Source organism: Canis lupus, chromosome 22, assembly GCF_003254725.2.
Source record: "Canis lupus dingo isolate Sandy chromosome 22, ASM325472v2, whole genome shotgun sequence".
Taxonomy (NCBI): Eukaryota; Metazoa; Chordata; class Mammalia; order Carnivora; family Canidae; genus Canis; species Canis lupus.
Window position 1 is genome coordinate 57,133,558 of NC_064264.1, and position 13,373 is coordinate 57,146,930.

Here is a 13,373-nt window from a genome sequence, read left to right on the forward strand (position 1 = left end):
TTTATTGTTGTAATGGTAAGGTTGATAAGTGGAAGTTAGATTTATATTCTTTTCCTTCATATTATATCCCTCCACAGACATATAATTTAGGCTAATTGTAAGTATTTTCTGTAATATGAACCATTGGTGAATGACTAGGCCCCAAAGCATTTAATTAGCTAAATTAATCTAGGAATGAATAAATTTTAACTGTTCATCGTCCTTTTGCCTTCAGATTCATAAAATGCCTTCTCACAAAATTGGTCTTTTTTTACTCCCATTACTATGGAGTTGATGGTTTAGTATGATTAAAAATGGCCTGATATTCATTTAGTCTTTAAGAGTCTGTAGCTTGCTTTCCCTGATAAGAAACTCACATGTTTCAAGGGTGTCCGAACCAGTCTGATGATAGGAACTGGATGACAAACCTCAATGGCCCCCTTACAAGTGGAGGTGAAGAGTTCACTTATTGGAGACCACCATTCCGTTGATAGATGTGATGGGAGGTGAGATCTCCTGTGTGCTTTACTGAAAGGTTGCCAACCTGAATCTCAAGAAAAAGTTTTTTAAACTACTAGTTCTTATTTAAAAAAAAATTTTTTTTTCACATTCCTATTTCACTCTCCCAACTCTTGCTTTACATTCTTTTACATGCTAAAAGCCATCAACAGTTGGATCAGGTTAGAGAATATAAGGAAAAGGGAGGGAAAGACATTTTCTGAATACCTGCGAGTATGAGACCTGATGGTAGAATGTGTTAATGATCACTGGCCCCCCACAACAAACCTTTGAGTACTTTGCTCATGAGCAATTTACTTGTTAGGAATGTTACCCAATAAACCACATTTTCCACAAAGCATTTAAATGCTTTTCTGTGGAAGATCTAGAAGTTAACCTTATAAGACTGCTCATTCTCTTTTTTCAGCCCTTGATAGAAAAGTAAGACCCAAAAAAATATGAGTGTCCATCTTTCTCATGTTGTGAAACAGGTACTTTTGAAATAGATCTTACTGTTTGTTTTCCCAGCCTTACCATGCTGGTCCCTGAAATTATTTTATAATAGCGAGCACTTTTATTGAATGCTTGTGACATACCAAGTATTGTTCTGACTCCTTTTTGTTGTTTTTTCTTGATTACAAAGTAGTGAATTGGTCTCTGACTTTGCTGATCTCACTCCTTGATCTTTGTCCTGTTCTAACTTGCCAAAACCACTCCACACCTTTCCCTACCAAAGGGTACTAAGTGAGTGCATTTCTCATCAGATCAAAGTCAGACTTCTTGGTCCGTAGGGTCCTTCACAAAGTAAACTTAACCATATTCTCCTAAACGGTGGCTACTCCTCTTCCATGAATCAGACTCCTTTCTCATCTCTGCATTTACTTAAGCCTGGTGCTTTGACCTCTAAATCTAATGTCCTCTCACCTTGCTGAGCTCCCACACCCATAACCCAAATTCATGGTAGTTCTAGGAATAGTTGCTCCCCTTTCTGAAGATTATGGCACTCACTACCTTTTGTAGTTTGGTACTTGATTATATTCAATTTAGTTCTTCATTATACACACTGTTATTTCCCTTTTGTATGTCTTGGCTTCTATAATAAACCAAGATACTGCAGGCTGCCATTTGGTTTCTTTCTGATTGATACAGCACCTAGCACAGTGCTAAGCACCTTGTAGGTTTTCTGTGTGGAATGTGCTCACTGAAGTTAGTCCACACTTTCCTTCTCTAAGAACGAAGAAGATGCACAGAGGCAATTAATAAAATACTTTTCATATTTCTTAAAGGTTTAGATCTAGAATAGCAACACCTATAAGGGAAGGTAAACACACACACACACCCCAGCCTGTGATGAAAGTAGAAACATCGAAGGTATCCATGTGATTAAGTCACATCGCTAAGATGTGACCACTAAGCTTGGCATTAACTGGTAGAAGTACAGGGTAAGACAACAAGGGCCACAAAGTTAGCAGGCACACCAGTGGAAGGCCAAAGAACCCCTTGTCATGGGGTTTCTTATCTGGTTGATAGTGATTATGTCCCAGTTTTGTTATCTTCCATTACATTTTTAACCATGTACCTGTAATTCCCCTTTTAAAATTTTATCATAATCCCTATTATCATTTTTTAAACCAGTAAGATATGCACTTAATGAGGCATATTGGGTTTTTTTGTGTGGCCTTTATTCCCAGGGCATATACCTTGAGGTAAACACGAGTTCAAGGCTCCTCTATTGTAATCATGTAGACCTGTAAATATGGGATGGACTGGGTTAAGGGAGAGCCCAGGGGGAAGCTCAGAATCTTGGGAGATAGTTGGTAAACAATTGTAATTCTCAAATAAAAGCAGACCTGAAGATGAATGATAAGTGATGCAGTATTGCTAAAGCCTCTCCCAGTCTTTTACTATATTTCACCATTATCTGTTATTTGGACTTCTGCATTTTCATCAGTAACATTGTAAATTACAGACACACAGGCATCAGGCACACAGTGTCATCCAGTAGACTAAACTTTGTAAGGATGGACACAGTTCTCATTTCTCCTCATTGCCTTGGACACATAGCTGGGATTTAGAAAATAGTAGCTGGATGAAAAATGTTCTTTAGATATAGCAAATACTCCATTATATGATGATATCGATGGAAAATATATGTAAATACCTTTGCACTCCAGAGACATTATCTGAAGAGCAGAAAACCCTGGAACTTTGAGTAGTTTGTTCGTATCCCTGTGTCATCTCAGAAGTTCGTAAAGGCTGAAGTATTCACTAAAGTTAATCTAGGTATTGATGTTAAGATGATTATAAAGGCTATAGCCCAGCATAAGTGATGTTATTATAATTGAAACAAGAATGGTTAGTTTACATGACATACTTCTTTACTAAGAATACCAGATAGTTAGGGTATATAGCTAATAATGTTTTATACAAAATAGAAGCTTTCCTTGAGCGATTTAAACATTTTTATATAGTATTGGAGAATTGTAGGTTCTGGACACTGTTACTATAGTTCTGAATAGAACTGTCCTGTGAAGACCAGTTTTTCTCAGTTTGACATCATATTTGGTATATGTGTTTTGCACACCTTAATTATTTGTCTTACATTTTCTATGGGGGAGCTAATCTAAAATATAAACCATTTGTGTTCTAATAGTATAACTTGTTTCCCTTATTTAATAAGAATAATTGTTGCTTAGAGCCTAAAATTTAAGAAAATATATTAATGAGTAACTCATTGCCCTTTAATTCTTATTTATTATGAGTAGAACTGGAAGAAAAGCTGAGGGCAAATCTGCCTGAGGAGTAGTTCATAAGAAGGACTTTTAGCAAAGTGTTCTTATCTCCTACTGAGCTTTTGGAAAATGCAGAGGAGGAATGATCCTGGCATGTGAGAATAGTACACACCCAGATTATAACGTGGCTCAGAAAATAGCCTTATTTTTTTTTTTTTCCTTTCCTCAAGATTAGAGAGCCCTATGGCATCTTGTTGAATTTCCCCTTCCTACTTAAATCTCTCATGTCTTCCTCTGGAGTTATTAGTCTTTCAATTCTGCATCCCCCTTTCTTTATTTTCCATCCATCCTTTCATTATATTGTTGTTAACAATCACAGACTTACAGAAAAGATGAATTTATAGTAAAAGAATCTTTAATGAAGCATTTAAAAGTAAATTCCCAAGCTAATGGCCCATCATGTATGAATATTTTAATGGGTTTAGCTAAACACATTCTCCTGCATACATACTCATAATGCAACCATTAAAACCAAGAAATTAACACAAGTAGATTATTATACCTAATTCTCAGATCCCATTCATATTTTGCCAGTTATACCAATATCCTTTATGGAAGAAGGATCTCCCTCAGTAAAATGCTAGCAAATTGAATCCAGCAAAATATAAAAGGACTATGGGCCAAGACCAAGTGATCTTTATCACAGGAATGCAAGTTTAGTTTACAATCTGAATTAATGCAATACACTATGCATATTAATCTGCTTGGGCCACTATAACAGAACCCAGACTTGTGGTTTAAACAACAAGATTTACTTTGTCACCGTTTTGGAGGCTAGGAATTCATGATCAAGAAGCCAGCAAATTTGGTTTCTGGTAAGAGCTCTCCTCCTGGCTTACAGATGGCCTCCTTGTTGATGTATCCTCACAAGGCCTTTCTTCTGTGAGTAGATGGAGAAAGATCTCTTCCTCTTCTTGTGAGGACACCAGTTATCAAGGTCATGATTATGATCTTGGTTTACTTTATCCCATTAAGGTGTTTTTTTGTTTGTTTGTTTGTTTGTTTGTTTTTTTAAGGGAGGTGGAGGAGCAGAGGGAGAGGGAGAGCGAGAATGCTAAGCAGGCTCCATGCCCAGCACAGAGCCTGACATGGGGCTTGATCCCAGGACCCTGAGATCATGACGTGAGCTGAAATCAAGCATCAGACACTCAAATGACTGAGCTACCAGGTACCCCATTAACTTTATCCCTTAATGCAGTCTCACCTGGGGTAGGGCTCCAACATAGAAATATTTGGAGGACATAATTCAGTTTATAACACTGTGTGAAAAGAAGAAAGCATTTGACAGTATACAACACACCTTCTTGATGGAAAACACTCGATAAACTAGAAGTAGAAGGAAACTTAGGCCCATAATGAGTATTTACAAAATACTTGCAGCTAGCATCATGTTTGAAGGTGAAAGACTGGAAACCTTCCTCCGGATCAGGAACAAGACAAGGGTGTATACTCTTGCCACTTCTATTTAACATTATTCTGGAGGTTTTATGCAGACCAATTAGGCAAGAAAATAAAAAGTAGCCAGATCAGAAAAGAAGAAGTAACTATACCTATTTATAGATGAAATGATTTGTATATAGAAAATCCTAAAATCAGAACTAATCCCAATAAAATCAGAACTAATAAATGAGTTCAGCATGGTTTCAGGATTCAAGATCAAGGTACAAAAATCAATTTTATAACTATGCACTATTAATAAATAACCCAAACATGATAATATAGTGGGCTGGATTGTGTATCCCCTGCCAAAATTGATTTTTGACAAAAGTGCCAAGATAATTTGGTATTGAAAGTACAATCTCTTCAACAGATGTGTCACTGGGTCACTGGATACCCACATGCAAATGAATAATTTGGATTCCTACATGACACCATATAAAAAGTAAGTCAAAATGTAACAAACACTTAGAAGAAAACATAGCCCTAATCTTTTTGAGCTTGGATTAGGTAGGCAATGGTTTCTTAGCTATGACACTGAAACACAAGTGGCAAAAGAAAAAACTAGATAAATTGAGCTTGATAAAAAAAAAAAAATTAAAGTCTGCCTGAACATTATAAAGAACATGAAAAAAACAACTTACACAATGATAGAAAATATGTAGATATCACATGACTGATAAGGGAATTCTTTCTAGAATATGCAAACATCTACAACTCAACAATATAAAGACAACTCCATTTAAAAATGGACAAAGGGGGATCCCTGGGTGGTGCAGTGGTTTAGCGCCTGCCTTTGGCCTGGGGCGCGATCCTGGAGACCCGGGATCGAGTCCCACGTCGGGCTCCCGGTGCATGGAGCCTGCTTCTCCCTCTGCCTCTGTCTCTGCCTCTCTCTCTCTCTCTCTCTCTGTGTGTGACTATCATAAATAAATAAATAAATAAATAAATAAATAAATAAATAAATAAATAAAAATACCTTTAAAAATGGACAAAGGATTTGAATACATTCTCCAAAGAAGAATACAGGTGGCTAATAAGCACATAAAAAGATGCTCAATGTCATTAGTGATAAGGGAAATATGAATCACAACTACAATAAGATAGTACGTCACACCCACTAGGATGGACATAATCAAAGATGACAGCAAGCATCAGCAAGAATGTGGAGAAATTTTGAATGCTTACATTACTTGTGGGAATGTAAAATGGAGAAGACACTTTGGAAAATAGTCTAGCAGTTTCACAGAAGGTTAAGAATGGAGTTAGCATATGATCCAGGGTTTCTACTCCTGGGTATATAGCCAAGAGAACTGAAAATATATATTCACAGAAAAACTTTGTACACGATTGCTCATAGAAGCATTCATTGTTCATAATAACAAAAAAGTGGAACCAATCCAAATATGTGTTAAGTGATAATTTAATAAATAAAATGTGATGTATCCATACAGTGAATATACTGTTATTTTGCAATAAAAGGAAATGAAATACTGTTAGATGCTATAACATGAAGGAACCTTAAAAACATTATGTAAAATAAAAGAAGCTAGTCACAAAAGACTATATACAGTTGACTCCTGAATAATGCAGGTTTGAACTACAGTGACAAAGTTCCACTTTTACACAAAATTTCAAAATGTAAATACAGTATAATGCTGTATATGTATTTTCTCTTATGATTTTCTTTTTTTTCTTATGATTTTCTTAACACCTTTCTTCTCTAGCTTTACTGTAAGAAAGAATACAGTATATAATACATATAAAGTACAAAATCTGTGTTAACTGCCATCTGTAAGGTTTTTGGTCAGCTATAGGCTATTAGTAATTAAGTTTTTGGGGAGTCCAAAGTCATACATGAATTTTTTTTTAGACTTTATTTATTTGTTCATGAAAGATACACAGAGAGAGAGGCAGAGACGCAGGCAGAGGGAGAAGCAGGCTCCACACAGGGAGCCCGACATGGGACTTGATCCCGGGTCTCCAGGATCACATCCTGGGCCGAAGGCAACGCTAAACCGCTGAGCCACCCCGGCTGCCCCATACATGAATTTTCAGCTGCATAGTGAGTCAGTATGCCTAACCCCCATTGTTGAAGGTTTAAGTGGACTATATGATTGCATTCATTTACAGTGTCCAAAGTAGGCAGCTCTGTTGAGACAAGAAGTAGATTAATGACCGAAGGGATATGAGGAGTGACTGCTGATGGACGGAGTTTCTTTTTGGGGTGGTGAAAATGTTCTAAAATAGATTATTATCTATCTCTACCTCAACTATGTGAAAATGCTGCAAATCATTGAATTGCCCCTCTTAATGGGTGAGTAGTGTTGCACGTAAATTATATCTCAATAAGGCTGTTATAATGGGTGAGACCATTTAGGGATATTTTAAGAAAAAAGCTTGGATTCAAATGATAATGTTGGATCTGGAGAGGAGTGGATGGATTCAAGATATACTTGGGATGTGGCTGATGGGAAGGAGTACAGAAGAATACAGAATTATTAGTTCTGTGTCTCTGCCTTTAATGCCTGGATGATGGGGAGAGCACAAGAAGGTTTTGACAGAAATGCTAGTTTAGGTTAATTTTATGATGAGTTTGAAGTGCTATAGAACAAAATAATGAACATTTCTCATTCTTTTAACTCCCCAGCACCCTCCCTTGCTTTGGCAGTTCTAGCTGAACTGGGCTCCCAATGTGGGGTACTCCTCTCACAGCAAAGATACAGGTTTCTGTGTGGGATCCAGACTTTGGGTCCAGACTTCGAGGTGGTGGGTAGTGACGTGGAAAAGAAAGGCTGTGGAAAACCCACACCAATGTAGGCAGTGGCAGAGAGCAGCAGCCAGATGTGGATTTCAGAGCCTCTGGCACCTTTGGTTCTAGAAGTAGTTTCCCAGAGATGGGAGTGTAAATGGTGGTGCAAGCTGAAAGATCTGTACTAGTGGCAATAGCAGTGGTAGTTTCATGGGCCCAATTCTGCATCATGATTAGGAGAGATATATAGATCTAGAGCCTCCAAGCATGATTCCCTGGTTCTTTACAAAGATTCTAGAAGTTACCCCAAATCTGTTCAGTGAAATCTTTTTCTATTTAATTAGCTAGAGATGATTTTTATCACTTGTACCTACGAGAAACCTGAAGGATATGATATCCAAGACGCCATTAGATTTTGGGAAAGAGATCTAAAGATAGGCACTGAGGTAGCCATTAGTGATACCATAAAGATGGATAGTGTGCAACAATGGGAATGTACTTCATGCACTGAACCATATATTGAAAAAACAGATAAAGTGGTAAATTTCATGTATGTTTTACAGAAGTAACAAAAAGGGAGAAAGTTGAGGAAAAGAGTCTGAAAGGAAAGGCGGAACCTAGGACCTAGTGTGAGGAGCTTGAACATTTAAAGGCTAGGAGGAGAGAAGATATCCCTGGAAGAGAAAGAGAAAGATGTTTTCCTCACCTCTTGGCAGAGTAGCTGGCACTTGCTAGTTTTAGAACAAGGTTTGTTCAAAATGCGAATGAATGAATGAGCTTAATGCTCAGCTAGAGAGCTCTGGAGGTTGCTGAGTATTGATTGCTTATGCAAATACACATGGGTTATAAAAGTTGGTGTATCGTACCATGGTGAAAAAGATTAGCAAATTGGTGTCACAGCCCAGAACGGCCTCTTTTATTACAGTGCAGAGTTCGCAGGAACTGAAGACAGACAGGGGTACGCTCAGCCCAGCACCACTGACCCTGTATGTTGTGAGAGGCAGCACAGCACCTCTGAGACACTTTACTTAACAGTCATGACCCGTCACACATGCTTGCATTCAAAGCATTGTCAGTCTATTAAGATGTATTCATGAATTTAGGTTGTTATTAACAACCTTCATTACTGTTGGATCACCACAGCTTTATTTAATTAATAATGCCAGCTCCTTTCCGTTGACAATAAAAATGTCAGAGTTAATTTTTATGTTTCTTTTTCTCCTTTGCTGGATACTTAGGGGTGGCAGAAATGAACATATTCAGATAAAGTGTAAGAAAGAGAGACATGGTGGCATTTACATTTAGACGTTCTGTTACCTTGAAACTGTTTTATTTTGAAGTATAACCAATCCTTGAGAAAGAGCAGATCAAGGCAGTACTGGCTCTGCTGCCATCGTAGTAGGAGAGCGGGGAAGGCGGGGAGGCTGATTGGTCCAGAAAAACTATGTCCGGCCTTGTATCTGGATCCATTCACTTCTCTATGTGTATTTCAGTACTACTCTTGTTGGATCTTTGTAAGACAGTTTGGAAATCGTTTAGTGCAAATCTTTGATTTCTTTTTTAAGATTTTTTGACTGTTCTAAATCATTTGCATTTCTCTACACATTGAAATCAGCATGTTACTTTATAAAAAGAAAAAGTCTGCAAATTGACGTGCTATTTATTAATTTGGGTCAAATTAATATCCTAAAAATATGCATCTTTAGGCCTTAAGTTCTCTCAGCATCTTTTTTAAATTTATAATTTATCTTCAAGTAACACTTTGGTTTTTCCATCTCTTGCCCTTGTGCTTTTTTTGTCAAATATTTTGTCTCTATATAGCTTACATATTTATTATTATTTTGTCATAAGTTAGTTGCCTTTCTTTGTAGTAAAAATCATATAACAAAATTTACTATCTTAATAATTTTTAAGTGAACAGTACAGTAGTGATAGCTGTATGCACCTTGTGCGTCAGATCTCTAGAACATTTTTATCTTACAGAACTGGAACTCTGTACTCACTGAATAACTCTCTTTTTCCCCCTTCCCTAGCCCCTGACAAATGTCATTCTACTTTTTGTTCCTATGAACTTAACTACTTCAAATACCTCATGTAAGTGGAAGCAGGCAATATTGATCTTTTTGGGATTGACCTGTTTCACTTAGCACTATGTCCTCAAGGTTCATCCATGCTGCAACTCATGACCGGCTCTCCTTTTATTTTAAAGCTGTATTCCATTGTATGTATATATCACATTTTCTTTATCCAGTCACCAGTCAGTGGACATTTAGTTTCCACATCTTGGCTATTATGAATAATGTTTCAGTGAACATAAGTGTGCAAATATCTTTTTGAGATCCCATTTTCAATCATACTGGATATGTAGTAGGAAGTGAGATTTGCTGGATCATATAGTACCTCTATTTTTAATTTTTTGAGGAACCTTTATACTGTTTTCCAATAGCAGCTACAGTATTTTACATTCCTACCAACAGAGTACAAGGGTACCACTTTTTCCATATCCTTGCCAACACTTTATTTTCTGCTTTTTTTTTTTTTGTCATTATAAGTGACCATCATATTAGTTGTGAAGTGGTATCTCATTGTGGTTTTGATTTGCATCTCCCTGATGATTAGTGATGTTGAGCATCTTTTTCTTGTGCTTGCTGACCTTGTGTATATCTTCTTTGGAGAAATGTCTATTCAAGTCTTTTGCCCATTTTTAAGTCAGTTTTTTTTTTGGGGGGGGGAGTTGCTGCTGTTGTTGCTAGTTGTAGTTCTTTATATATCCTGAATATTACTGCCTTATTCGATATATTATTTGCAGTATTTTTTCATTCTTTAGGTTGCTTCTACATTTTGCTGTTTCCTTGGCTATGCAAAAGTTTTTAAGGTTGGTATATTCCCAATTGTCTATTTCTGCTTTTTTATGCTTATTCCTTTGGTGCCATGTCTAAGAAATCACTGTGAAATCCAACATCACGAGATTTTTTCCTGTATGCTTTTTGTTCTACAGGTTTATAGTTTCAGGTATTAAGTTTAAGTCTTTAATCTATTTCAAGCTAGTTTTTGTATATGGTATTAATGGAAAGGTCCCACTTTATTCTTTTGAAGGTGGATATCCAGTTTTCCCAGCACCATTTGTTGAAGAGAGAGTATCCTTTCCCCGTTGTGTAGCTCTGGCAACCTGGTCAAAGATCATTTAATCATCTACATGGCTATGCATTTTTTTTTCTGTCTATTCTATTCCCTTGGTCTGTGTATCTAGTTTTGTTTTGTTTTTAAGATTTTATTTATTTATTCATGAGAGACAGAGAGAGAGAAAGGCAGAGGCACAGGCAGAGGGAGAAGCAAGCTCCATGCAGGGAGCCTGACCTGGGACTCGATTCCAGGTCTCCAGGATCACGCCCTGGGCTGAAGGCAGTGCTAAACCGGTGAGCCACCCGGGCTGCCCTGTGTATCTAGTTTTGTATCAGAAACATGCTGTTTTAATTATCATAACATTATACTATGTTTTGAAATCAAGAAGTGTGAAGATGTTAGTTTTGTTTCGTTTTGTTTTTCTGTTAGGATTGTTTTGGCTATTTGGAGTCCTTTGAAATTCTATATGAATTTTACTATGATTATTTCTATTTTTGCAAAAAAAATGCCATCGACACTTTGACAGGGATTGCATTAAATCTGTAGTTCACTTAGAGCATGTTATAGACATTTTAACAATACTAAATCTTCCAATCCATGAACACAGTGTATTTTTATTTATTTCTGTCTTGTTTGATTACTTTCAGCAATGTTTTGTAGTTTTCAGCATACAAGTCTTTTGCCTACTTGGTTAAGTTTATTCCTGATTATTTTATTCTTTTTAAATGCTATCGTAGATGGGATTGTATCTAAAATTTCCTTCAAGTTGTTCATTGTTATTAGACAGAAGACCAACTGATTTTTGTGTTGATTTATATTGTACAACTTTGCTGAATTTATTAGTTCTAATAGTTTTTTTTAATTGAATCCTGTCTTCTACATATAAGATCATGTCATCTGTAAACAGAGATGGTTTTATTACTTCCTCTCCAATTTTGGTTGCCTTTTATTTCTTGCCTAATTGCTCTGGCTGGGACTTCCTATATAGTTTTAAATAAAAGTGTCAAGAATGGGCATTCTGCCCTTATTGCTAACCTTAGAAGGAAAGCTGTCAGTTTTTCACCATTGAGTATGATGTCAGATGTGGGCTTTTAATATATGGCTTTTATTATGTTGAGTTAATATTCTTCTAGTTTAGTTTGTTAAGTGTTATACCATGAAAGAGTGCGCGGTTTTGTTAAATGCCAACAAAAGCAGACCCTAGCATGACCATTTTGATCAAAGAATCAATGGATGAAGCTTCTTTCTGGCCTGCTCTGGGGTCAGATGGACTCACATCTATGCTCTCACTTAGCAGATTGACTTCTGCTGTGCTTGGATTTAGTCCATAATTGGTGCCATCAGAGATGCCTTCAGCTCCACTACTCAGTTCTCGAGCTGTCCATGGGGCAGGTTATCTGAGAGGGGAATGTAGGAAAAGGAAGGAGGACATGATGAGTATCTTTAGTACAAGTATATTTCTTTTAGAATGTATGAATTCTAGGAAGATTTGTTGGCAATTATATTTTAAAACCATAAGAATTTAATTTTCAGTAAAATTCGTGAAGAATAAGGACATTTTAGTATAGAGATAGCTAGAATAGCAGTTTTATTTGGTGTCAGTGTATGAACAATGCACTGTTTCATTTTTCAAGGTTAATAGGAATGAAATTTAAGTGGTTGTTAAGATCCTGTGCTGACAAGGGTAGGAGAAAGTGTAGCTGCAGGATTAAGAATTGTTACATTTTTGGAGACCAAATTGCATCTATGTATTGAAATTGAAGATTCATTTCATTACTTTTAACCCAGTGTTTTCACTTTGGGGAGCCTATCCCTAAAATATAAGTAGATGAAGGCATGTGTAAAAGTATAATGTAGCATTTTTGGAGTAGCCAGAATAAACAAGCAAGCAAGCAAATAAAAAACCTACAGAACAGCTTGAAACTCCATCAGTGGGAAATAATAAATTATAGAAGGAACTAACTCTTTTTTTTTGATCTGCAGAAATACTCATGATATATTACTGAAACAAATAAGTTGCAGTGTAATGTGAATAGTAATAGTCTCTTAGGAGGCCTATACATATGTAAGAAGGTTCCGATAACCTTTTTTTTTTTTTTTTTAGATTTATTTATTTATTTGAGAGAGAGAGAGAGAAAATATATGTGAACAGGGGGGTAGGGGCAGAAGGAAAGAATCTCAAGCAGATGCCCCACTGAACATGATGCCTGACTTGGGACTTGATCTCAGAACCCTGAGATCATGACCTGAGCCAGATTCAAGAGTCAACTGCTTAACTGACTGAGGCACGCAGGCACCCCCTTTTCCAACAGTCTTTATGTTTCTTATAAAACCTAAATTGTTATACAGACAAGGTCATTCTACATAATAATTAACCAACCTTAATTCATTAAATCTGATTAATTGGCATGCATCACATTTGCCATACTGAAGTATAATAAATTACCAGAAATCTAATGTATTGTTAATCTAAGTTGTGCTGATAAGATTCCGATATAAAAATTTCCATAAGTAGACAAGTGCACATTTAGATATACACTAGCCTAAATTCTTGATTATATAGATGTGGCCAAATTAAAGACATGTAGCCTACACAATGGGTACTATTTACTGCATTCTTTCCATGTATGGAGCGTCTATGATACATCTGTCATTGTACTATTTTGGTTCTATAAAGGCAAGCAAAATAGACTCACCTTCTGCCTTCATGGAGTTTGGGGAGATAAACAATTAACAGGCAAATAAAGAAATATATGCACATGCAATACAAATACACAGTAAGTGTTATAATC

At 36.5% G+C, this 13,373-nt stretch overlaps 1 protein-coding gene across 1 annotated transcript in view; it reads left to right on the forward strand.

Annotated features, from left to right (window-relative positions):
- Window positions 1-13,373, forward strand: part of TNFSF13B (TNF superfamily member 13b) — a 78,682-nt gene that overhangs the window by 20,668 nt on the left and 44,641 nt on the right. The window lies entirely within an intron of this gene.